General features: G+C 35.2%; 1 non-coding gene across 1 annotated transcript; it reads right to left on the bottom strand.

Moving 5' to 3' along the window:
• Positions 1-7,069: 7,069 nt before the first annotated feature.
• On the bottom strand, positions 7,070-7,176 carry LOC128290982 (small nucleolar RNA R71). Its single transcript, XR_008280760.1, has one exon. It is a non-coding gene; the product is annotated as a small nucleolar RNA R71 (small nucleolar RNA).
• Positions 7,177-11,351: the final 4,175 nt, after the last annotated feature.

Below are 11,351 nucleotides of genomic sequence, written 5' to 3'. Positions count from 1 at the left end.
ATTCAAACCTTATTCAAACTCCTTTCAAACTCTTCTAGAAACCTCCTTGATTTACTCCCAACAACCTTATCCAAGACCAAGTCAACAACCACCTCAGGAGAGTTTCAATCCAACTCTACCTCCCTCACTCATGGAAATAAAATAAAATACCGTTGCATTCTACATTTTTCAAACTCAAGATCCCTTGCCACCATAATGACGCTGCAACCACTAGATCACCAACTCATCTTGTGTCATGATTCCACCAACGATATTCTTTAAGCCCACTTACTTACATCCCAAGGTTTTATTCACCTGCAACAAATTAGGTTTGAACCTAGGATTTCTCCAATACTTCTCGGGACCCTTAACCATTAAAGCAAACATACTTTTTTGTTATTCACTTGCACAACTAAATTCCAATTCCTTTGATACGCGAAGCCCATTTCTTCTAGGCCCAAAATTCGGGGCATTACATAGTCAATTGGGTATGTGTCATCTGATATGGCCATGTAATGTGGCTCATATTGGTTATTGGGTTGCAAACCAATCCATGTATGCATGATGTGCTAAAGGTTTCATATGGTGTGGTCATGTGTGTTTGGTATGGATGAATTGTAAATGTGCCCTAGATTACTTGATGATTTTAAAGTGACTAAATTAGCTTATGGATAGATTTTAGCATAAGTATGAAGTTGATAAGTTTAAACCAAGCAAGGTATAGTGCCTTATGCATGAATAAATTGATATGAATTTTCCACGAAAAGTGCCATTGGAGTTATGTTTAAGTAAATGCTAACGAAGGTCCAAATGGCTTGGTAAATAGCCATTTTCTGGACCACACAGGCAAAGACACATCCGTGTGTCTCATCCGTATGGAGGACACGGTCTAGCACACGGGCGTGTGACTTGTCCGTGTGACCCTATTTCATTGCTGACGTCATAAATAGAGAGTTACATGGGTTGAGGACATGGGCGTGTCCCAAGCCACACGGGCATGTGTGACTACATGGCCTAACCCACACAGGCGTGTGACTCTCCTAACATGGAAAATTTTCTAAGTGTTTTGAAGCAACATTAAAGTGTTCATAACAGCTTTGATCGATGAGGACAACAGAGAGCGAAGAACGGAGCAAGCTAGTCAAGCCACGTAAAAACACCGGATTTGATTTTTATTCCCGATCTCTTTAATTTTTGTTGTTGTTATGATGAACATATCTATAAATATTTATGTTGCTAGAATGATTAATTTAATCAATTTAGTTTAAATTTAATTTGTGTCACTTTGATTGCATTTCATCTTCTTAAATTGTTAAAATTGTGTTTATATTGTTATAGGCCTTGGTAAGATGCTAGATTAAGTAAAATCATGACTCAGTTATTCTTGCATTACAATTGTTAGGTAACTAATGAATTAATTATTTAAACGAATTGAAATTGTAATTAATAGACACAGTACTTAATTAGTGCATGTTTAAACATCTAAGGTAGTTAAGGGTTAAATTAGCAACGGTATCTGATGATACAATTGCCTTGCATAACTTGCAAGATTATTGTGATTAAACTATTTCAAGGTAATGATACTTTGTTACCTCACATAGTCTTTTATGTGCTTATTAAATTGAGTTAATTGTTTGAATTAACATAGGGATATGTTTAAAAGATTATTTCAATTTAATAAGTATGTATATGCTATAACATATTTGCGTATTAAGATTTATTTAATCGATTGAATTGACACAGAGATATGTCCAAGAGATGAACAGATTTTGGTAGGTGAGTATGTTCATAAATTAGCAAATTACCGAGTTGTCGTGAATTTATTCGTAACAATATAAACATGAGTTTAATGATTCTAAGATAAGAAATGAAATTAATCTAACAATTATGTCATCTTGATTAAACTCATATTTTGAAATCGTGCATTTGAGATTTATTTATTTAGTTTACTTAGTTTAAAACCTTAGTTTTTAATCATCTTCTTCAAACAAAATATTTTTCTCCACCAAATTGTTTTAAATAACATTCATAAATAGTTCATTTCATAGTCCCTGTGGGTACGATAACGCGACATTTACTTGCCACTTTATTACTTGTTACAATTGTGTACACTTGCAAATTTTCGTCGTTCTACTGAGACACACGCTCATGTCTCAGGCCATGTAACATTCAAAGTAGGAACACACGGTCGTGTCTCAGCTCGTGTTTTCCAGGCCGTGTAACCTTCAAAATGGCCTCACACACCTATGTTCCAGGCCGTGTAACTTTCGAAAAGCAACCTTTAAAACCTATAGGGGACACATGCTCACGTTGCATGGTCGTGTGTCACACATGGTTAAGGCACACGCTTGTGTCTTTAGCTGTGTGTAACACACCGATAAGACATATGTCTGTGTCTTTGGCTGTGTGGACAAGAATATGACCAACATCAAGACATTTCTTTCACCCATTCAAACATGAACCTACAAGTGACTTGCACATATAATCTAGACCTTAAAACATACCCAAATCATACATAATAAAACCAATTCAAAAGGCTACTTATTCATCCAACCAATATGCCATATAGGCACCTCAAACACAACCATAAAAAATGTCTAAACATATGTATATTTCTCCATAAATAAAACATACACAACTATTTATTTCCATAACAAAACATAACACAATTGACTATATACCAAGTCGCATCCTAACATACTAAATTGGTCATTCAAAATATACATCAACTTAGCCATATCAACACAAACCATCAAGGCATCAAAGTGCCAAAAGCACACCAACCATAATACCATATATACATGCCAAACATAACAACTAGATCATTTAGCACAAGTCCACCTATACATACCATTATAACCACGACTAAAACATCAAAATCTACCGATATAATCTCTAGATAGTGCGATAGATCTCCGACGACCTTCCAAACCAATCGAACTTTTGCTAATCTATAAAACATAGGAAAGAAAATAGCGTAAGCATATAATGTTTAGTTAGTTCATAAATCATGAATATAGCTTACTATTTCAATGCAAAATCTTATAAAATAGACATGAATCAATCCAACATAGCTTGGCACAAGCCTAAGCATGATTAACAACACAAATTAGTGATTAAATACATAACTTAACCAAAATCATCACATGGTAAGATAGATTTCATGAATATATCACATTTGAATTCATACTTTCTATACACATGGTTATACATACTTTGATCAACATCAATTCTTACATTTCCATAAATTCATAATATAGTCGATCGAAACCCTTACCATTCCTTCCATTTACATGTCCATTGAACCACTTAGAATAATCTCAGATATGTGGGAAGCTCACAAAAAGTGTGCTAACATGTGGTCGAAACCATTCCTTTTCCTTTTCTTTTACATTGATGCTCACTCGAGCTACAAATGGGTCAGCTCACACAAAGTGTGCTAACATGTGGTCGAAACCATTCCTTTTCATTTTCTTTTACATCGATGCTCACTTGAGCTACAAATGGGTCAGCTCACACAAGCTGACGGTCGAAATGTAGCTACACGATGCCACTCACACAAGCTGCGAGTATTTACAACAAATCCCGAAACTCAGCTATCGGTAGGACATTCAAGATCAGCACCCGAAAAATGGTAACTTTAATGACATGTCATTTTTATCCTATATATTCTTAAGGTTCAAACGGGGCTAGATAGTCTTCGTAACGTCGTTCAATTTCTTTCGTAACATGATATGATAAATAGCATAATAGCATATAAATCAAATAACATTAAAATGTTACCTAAACATATGAACCTACCTCAATTTTAAAGATGTCGTAATAGAATCACTAGTCTGAGACTTTATCTTTTTCTTGATATAAATCTGTACGAGGCTTAACTTGATCTAAGTAAGCAAATTTAATTCAGTTAATATTCATTCTATTCAATTCAATCCAAAATTCATACTTTTGCAAAATTATAGTTTTGCCCCTATTATTTTAACTTCTTTACAATTTAGTCCTTAAGCTTGTAATTGACAATTTATGCAATTTCACCCACATATCATGCTTTCCAGTCTACCTAGGGACTCATATCAACCCACACAAATCATAAATTCACAATTATGATGATATTTTACTATTTTTACAATCAAGTACCTAAATAATAATTTCATCAAAAATAACTTCACAAAAGTTGTTTATTTAACAACAAAGATTCATTTTCTTCCATCGAACTTCAAAAATCACACAAACACATTCATGGAAAAACCCTAATCCTTTAAAAATTTTTCAAATTAGTCCCCGAGCTAGCTAGATTAAGCTACAACAATCCTGAAAACATAAAAATAATTAAAAAGGGGACAAAGTATCACTTACATGCAAAGAGAATGCTTGGCCGAACCTAGCAAGCTTCCATGGAGGTTTTTTTGTGTTTGGTTTCAGTGATAGAATGAACAAAGAAGATGATATCTTTTGTTTATGTTTTTCTCACTTAACCTATTAATTAAATTTCATATATAACTGGAAACACAAAAAGTTACACACTTTTTCATACCCTTTTAACTTAAATTCATGCGAATTCAGTTAAATTCTTGTCAAAAATAATTAATTAATATGAAATAATTAAATTGTACTTAAATTATGAACATGTTAAATTTTAATTAATTTTATAATTAATTTTGATTAATTTTGGTTATTTTTGACAGAATTGCACAAAGGGCGAAAAATGGCTCAGCAGACACTACTAGAAGCACAAAATCGAGAACCAATTTGAAGTACCAAGGAAAATTAATTTCTAGCCTAAGACGGTCCAAAATTATGTGTATCAATTCATAATATAAATAATTTTAGTTTATATCCAAGTTAAATTGGGTTAAGAAATTATTATTAATTAATTATGAAATAGTGGTCCGATTGAACCGAACCGAGTGAACAGAACCGGCTAAGAAAAGGACAGCCCAAAATCATCCAAGTGTTGACCCAATTCTGCTAATTAGCTGATTATTTAATCTTGCAAAGAGGTCCTTGAAATCTTGTGCAAATTGCAATTAAACCCCTTCACAATTGGTGGCTTTGTAGATTTGCCCCAAGCCATATTTAACAAAGTTCAAGCCATCAACTTTGCCACATGGGACGCCGGCCAAGGGGTGGCTCTTTGGCTGCTACTTTTAGCAAATTTCAGCTGCCACATTCAGCTATAAAAACCCCCCTTGGCTGATCATTCAACACACCCCTCATTCACATCTCTTCTCTCACAATTATTCTCTCCTCTTTCACTTTTTCTCTCATTTTCCAATTCAAAGTTCATTGCTCTTTTGTTGATTTCTCCTCTTGAGAAAGGGATATTTTTCAGCCATTTTGGAGCAGCAATTGAGTGTTCATAGCAGCCTTGATTAGCAAGGACAACAAAGAAGGAAGAACGGAGCAACCTAGTCAAGCCACAGAAAAACACTGAATTTGATTCTTCTTCCCTATATCTTTAATTTTTGTTGTTTTTGTAATGAACATGTCTATGAACATTTATGTTGTTGGAATGATTAATTTAATCATCTTAGCTTGAATTTAATTTGTGTTGGGTTGATTGCATTTCGTCCTCTTAAATTATTAATATTGTGTTTATGCTGTTATGGGCCTCAGTAAAGATGCTTGTTTAAGTAAAATCATGCCTCAATTGTTCTTGCATTATAATTGTGAGGGAACTAATGATTTAATTATTTAAACAGATTGAAATTGTAATTAATGGACACAATCCTTAATTAGTGCATGTTTAATCATCTAAGGTAGCTGAGGGTTAAATTAAAAATGATATCTGATGATACAATGGCCTTGCATAACTTGCAAGATTATTGTGATTAAACTGTTTCAAGGTAAGGATAATTTGTTACGTCACATAGTATTTTATGTGCTTATTAAAATGGGTTAATTGTTTGAATTGACATAGGGATATGTTTAAGAGATTATGTCGATTTATTAAGTATGTATGTGCTATAACATATTTGTCTATTAAGATTTTTTTAATCGGTTGAATTGACATAGGGATATGTCCAAGAGATGAATAGATTTTTGTAGGTGAGTATGTTCATAAGTTAGCAAGTTAACGAGTTGCCATGAATTTATTCGTAACAACATAAAAATGAGTTTAATAATTCTAAGTTAAAGAAATGCAATTAATCTAACACAAATATGTCATCTTGATTCAACTCGTATTTTGAAATCGTACATTTGAGATTTATTTATTGAGTTTACTTAGTTTAAAATCTTAGTTTTTAATAATCCTTTTCAAACAAAATATTTTTCGTCACCAAAGTGTTTTAAATAGCATTCATATATAATTCTTTTCATAGTCATTGCGGGTATGATAACTCGACATTTACTTGTCACTTTATTACTTGTTTCGATTGTGTACACTTGCACATTTCTATCGTTCTAAGTTTTTGGCGCCGTTGCCGGGGACTGTGTTTTAAAAAGTCATTATTTGTGAATTTGTTAGTTTTGCATTTTGGTTTAATTTTCTGTTTAAATTCTAACTTAATTAATTTTTCTGTGATTATTTCAGGTGTTTATGAGTATTGACCGAATTATTAACCTACTCCTTGTAGACCCTGAGATTGAACGAACTTTTCGACAGCGAAGAAGACAAGCAAGTCAGAGAAGGACAGAAGAGATGAACTTTGAAATTCTGAATCAAGGAAACGAAGCAAACCCTACTGAAAATCCTATCCTAATTGCTGACGATAGGGATAGAGCTTTAAGGCAGTATGTCGTGCCAGTATTTAATGATCTTAATCTGAGTATTAGGAGACTCGAAATTGAGGCACAAAAGTTTGAGCTAAAGCCCGTCATGTTCCAGATGCTTCAGACAGTAGGTCAATTCAGTGGAATGCCTACCAAAGATCCTCACCTACACTTAAGACTATTTATGGAGATGAGAGATTCTTTCAAATTAGCCGGAGTACCTGAATATGTATTACAATTGAAGCTGTTCCCATATTCACTAAGGGACAGAGCTCGAGCCTGGTGGAACTCATTGCCACCAAATTCAATTTTCACATGGCAAGAGTTAGCAGAAAGATTCCTCATGAAGTATTACCCACCTATCAAGAATGCTAAGTTAAGGAACAAGATCACTGCTTTCCAACAAATGGTTGATGAATCCTTGTATGAGGCATGGGAAAGGTACAAAGAATTATTACGGAAGTGCCTTCATCATGGAATCACACATTGCATCCAACTTGAGACATTTTATAATGGTCTCAATGCTCACACCAGGATGGCAATGGACGCTTCTGCTAATAGTTCTCTCCTTTCTAAGTCTTATAATGAGGCTTATGAAATTGTTGAGCGGATAGCCAGCAACAATTTCCAATGGCCAACCAATCAAGCAGCATTAGGAAGACGAGTTGCTGGAATACATGAAATAGACGCTCTTACTTCGCTCGCATCTCAAGTATCATCAATATCCTTAATGTTAAAAAATCTACTACTAATGGGTCTAATAGGTTTGAAACATAGCCACCAAATCAATTTGAAAGTATAGCATGCGTCTATTGTAGGGAAGGAAATTTGTTTGAAGAATGTCTATCGAATCTAGAATTTGTGTATTACATGGGTAACTAGAACCAAAATCAAGGAAGGCAAGGACTGCAATCCAATTTCTATAACCCATCGTGGCGAAATCACCCCAATTTTTTCTGGAGTAACTAAGGGGCTGGAACCAGTAACACTTACGCCCAACCTAGACCAACCCAGCCGCCTAGTTTCCCCCAACAGGTTCAGAAACCAACTCAAGCTGAATCATCCAATAGCTTAGCGAATTTATTAAAGGCATACATGGAAAAAAATGACGCCACTCTAAGGAATTTAGAGAATCAAGTGGGCTAGCTTGCTACTAAACTCAAGAATCGACTAGAAGGTGCTTTACCTAGTGATACGGAGAATTTGAGGAATCAGGGAAAGAGCATTATAAATCATTGACATTGAAGAGTGGAAAGACAGTAGAGCTCAACACCATCGAAGCTGAAAAGGAGCACGCTGACACTCAAGATTTAGAGGAAGTTTAACTGAGTGTTGAAATTCCAGTTTCACAAAAACCAGAATCTGCAAAACCTGACAAGGTAATTTCAGAACTAGCTAATTCTAATCAACTAATAACTCTGTTAGATGCAGAATTGCCATAGAAGATGAATCAAGCAGTTCCAGTAAAGAAACCACCACCACCCTACCCTCAAAGACTTCAAAAGCAGAAGCAAGAGATTCAATTCAAGAAGTTCCTAGACGTACTCAAGCAACTTTATATCAACCTCCCATTGGTTGAAGCACTTGAGCAAATGCCGAACTATGTCAAATTCATTAAGGATATCCTGTCCAAAAAACGAAGACTTAGAGAATTTGAGACAGTGACTCTAACGAAGGAATACAATGCATATCTTCAAGACAAACTAACTCCAAAGTTAAAGGATCCTGGATGTTTTGCTATCCCTTGCAACATTAGAGAAACATAATATGGTAAGGCATTATGTAACTTAGGTGTGAGTATTAACTTGATGCCTATGTCAATATTTAGGAAATTGGGGATAGGTGAAGTTAGACCTACTACGGTTACACTTCAATTAGTGGATCGATCCTTAGCACATCTAGAAGGAGAAATCGAGGATGTATTGCTACGTGTAGATAAATTTATCTTCCCTACTGATTTTGTTATCCTAGACTTTGAAGTAGACAAAGAAGTGTCAATTATCATAGGAAGACTGTTCTTAGCAACCGGAAGGACCCTTATTTATGTGCAAAAGGGTGAGCTCACTATGCATGTTTAGGATGATCAAGTAACATTTAAGTCTATGCGATTTCCTGACATAATTGATGATTATTCTACAGTGTTCAATTTAGAGGATTTAATAGTGGAGAAGGAGCTCAACTATGTTGAGGATCTGTTGGAACAAATTTTGACATCAGATCCTCTGAATGATGAAGAGGAGGATGAATACTTAGCATTGTTAGAAGCTAATCAAAAGGGATTTAATCCGCAATCCCATTTTGAATCATTGGAATTAAAGAAAAGGGACTATGCCCAACCAAAAGCGTCAATCAAGGAGCCACCTAAATTAGAACTCAATGTAGTACCTTCACATTTAAAATATGTTTATTTAGGTAACGCTTCTACTTTGCCTGTGATTGATTCAGCAAAATTAACAAGTGAGCAAGAAGAGAAACTCATCCTTGTATTGAAACAATTCAAGAAGGCTATCAGATAGACCATAGCTAGTATTCACAGTATTAGTCCATCTGTATGCGTGCATAAGATTATGCTAGAAGATGGCGAAAAAGGGATGATTGATGAACAATGAAGACTGAACCCCATTATGAAAGACATAGTAAAGAAAGAAATCATGAAGTGGTTAGATGTGGGTATAATTTACCCCATCTCAGACAGTTCATGGGTAAGTCCAGTCCAGTGCATGCCAAAGAAAGGAGGTATCACGGTCATTAAAAACGAGAATAACGAGTTGATATCGACTAGAACGATTACGGGATAGAGAATTTGCATCAATTATTGGAAGCTGAATAAGGCGACTAGGAAAGATCACTTTATTTTTCCATTTTTGGACTAGATGCTGGATGAGACTATTACTGTTTTCTCGATGGATACTTGGGGTATAATTAAATTACAGCAGCACCGGAAGATCAACACAAGACAACATTCACCTGCTCGTACGGTGCATTCGTATTTAGATGCATGATATTTGGTTTATGTAATGCACCTACTACATTTCAAAGATGTATAGTGTCTATTTTTACTGACATGGTTGAGAAGTATTTGGAAGTTTTTATGGATGATTTTTCAGTATTCAAAGATACATATGATGATTGCCTAGCCAATCTAGCCAAGGTACTAAGGCGATGCAACGAAACAAACCTAGTACTCAACTGGGAAAAGTGTCATTTCATGGAATGAAAAAGGATTATTCTAGGGCATCGGATAACAAGACATGGAATAGAGGTTGATACAACAAAGGTAGATGTTATTGAGAAACTCCTACCTCCAACATCTGTAAAGAGTGTTAGGAGCTTTTTGGGCCACGTTGACTTCTATTGAAGAGTCATCAAGGACTTTTCAAAAATTGCTAAACCCTGATACAAATTATTGGAGAAGGACGTGACATTCAAATTTGATGAGGAATACTTAAAGGTTTTCAAAGATTTGAAGATTCGATTAGTTACGGCACCCATAATCGTCACACCAGACTGATTTGCCATTTGAATTGATCTGTGATGCAAATGACTTAGCGATAAGAGTTGTTATGGGCCAGCGAAAGAAATTTTTTTTTCATCCCATCTACTACGCAAGTCGAACTATATGGTAACAGAGAAAGAGTTACTTGCTATTGTGTTTGCTTTTGACAAGTTTTGATCTTATCTTGTAGGTACCAAAGTGACTGTCTATATGGACCACTCAGCAATTAAGTATTTACTTGCCAAGAAAGACGCTAAGCCGAGACTAGTCGAGTGGGTACTTCTACTTCAAGAGTTCAATCTAGAAATTAAAAATCAAAAGGGAGAGAAAATCAAGTAGTAGATCACTTGTCTAGATTAGAGCCGCAAGAAGGGAATTCTCTACTTATACCAATTCAGGAGACATTTCCAGATGAATACATACTGAAGGTAAATCATGTCCATAATACTCTTTGGTTTGCTGATATTGCTAACTTTTTAGCTTGTGGTTTGATGCCGATTGATAAGACGTATCATCAAAATAAAAAGTTTCTTCATGATGTGAAGCACTATTTTTGGAAAGAGCAGTATTTGTTTAAAAAATGTGCAGATCAAATGATCAGGAGATGCGTGGCAGAAGATGAAGTACATAAGATTTTATACAATTATCACTCAGCTCCGAGTAGGGGACACTTCGGAGATACATGTATTGTAGCCAAGGTATTGTAAGCTAGATTCTTTTGGCCAACATTATTCAAAGACGCATATGATTACATAAATAGTTGTGATCGATGTCAAAGGGTTGGTAATGTCACCAACAGAAATGAAATGCCTCGAACAAATAGAATTGTTCAATGTTTAGGGTATTGACTTCCTCAGTCCTTTCCCTCTATCTTTTGGTCAAAAGTACATCTTGGTAGCTGTAGACTAAGTGTCTAAGTGGATTGAGGCTGAAGCCTATCCGAAAAATGATGCTAAGGTTGTGATGAAGCTTTTGCAGAAACATGTGTTTACAAGGTTTGGAAACCTAAGAGCCATAATCAGTGATGAAGGGTCCCAATTTGTGAATAAGTGGTTGAAATGGTTATTAGATAAACATGGAGTGAAACACAAGGTCGCTATAGCTTACCATCTGCAGACGAATGGGCATGCTGAACTGGAAAACAAGGACATCAAAGGTA

This window comes from Gossypium arboreum, chromosome 3 (genome assembly GCF_025698485.1).
Source record: "Gossypium arboreum isolate Shixiya-1 chromosome 3, ASM2569848v2, whole genome shotgun sequence".
NCBI classification, from domain to species: domain Eukaryota; kingdom Viridiplantae; phylum Streptophyta; class Magnoliopsida; order Malvales; family Malvaceae; genus Gossypium; species Gossypium arboreum.
This window is presented reverse-complemented; position numbering and strand designations above follow the sequence as displayed.